The sequence below is a fragment of the Octodon degus genome, unplaced genomic scaffold (genome assembly GCF_000260255.1).
Source record: "Octodon degus isolate 3935 unplaced genomic scaffold, OctDeg1.0 scaffold00072, whole genome shotgun sequence".
NCBI lineage: Eukaryota > Metazoa > Chordata > Mammalia > Rodentia > Octodontidae > Octodon > Octodon degus.
This window is the reverse complement of record NW_004524648.1, coordinates 5198266-5198782: the sequence shown is the minus strand read 5'-3', so window position 1 is coordinate 5198782 and position 517 is coordinate 5198266. Positions and strand designations below refer to the sequence as shown.

General features: G+C 42.9%; 1 protein-coding gene across 2 annotated transcripts in view; it reads left to right on the top strand.

Annotated features, from left to right (window-relative positions):
* The window catches only part of Supt6h (SPT6 homolog, histone chaperone), a 45080-nt gene that overhangs the window by 36503 nt on the left and 8060 nt on the right, over nt 1-517 (top strand). The gene's annotated exons all lie outside the window — the stretch shown is intronic.

Below are 517 nucleotides of genomic sequence, written 5' to 3'. Positions count from 1 at the left end.
TTTTTTTATTTATTTGGTACAGGGTCTCACTACGCGCAGTTCAGACTCATAGTGATCCTCCTGTCTCAGCCTCCCCAGTACTGGGCTTACAGACGTGTGCTGGAAACCAGGGATTAAACCCAGGTCCTTGCATTTGCCAGGCAGGCTCTTAGACCACTGAGCTATCACTCCAGCCTCCACACTCTTAATTTTTTTCTCACGTGTTTCTAAACATCACCTACCTTTTTGATGGTCAAAAATCACTTAAGCCAGGTATGGTGGTGGTATACACCTATAATTCAAGCACTTTGAGAACTGAGATAAGTAGATTCCAAGTTTAAGCCTACCCTGTGCAATTTAGCAAGACCCTGTTTTTCTTGCTTTGTTTATTTTAAGACCCTGTCTTAAAATTTTAAAAATAAATAAGTAAAAGAAAAGGCTAGGGGGCTGGTGAGATAGCTCAGTGGTCTAAAGCACCTACTTAGAACAAGCTAAGCTAAGCAAAGCACAGGGACCGCGGTTCAATCCCCCAGCACCA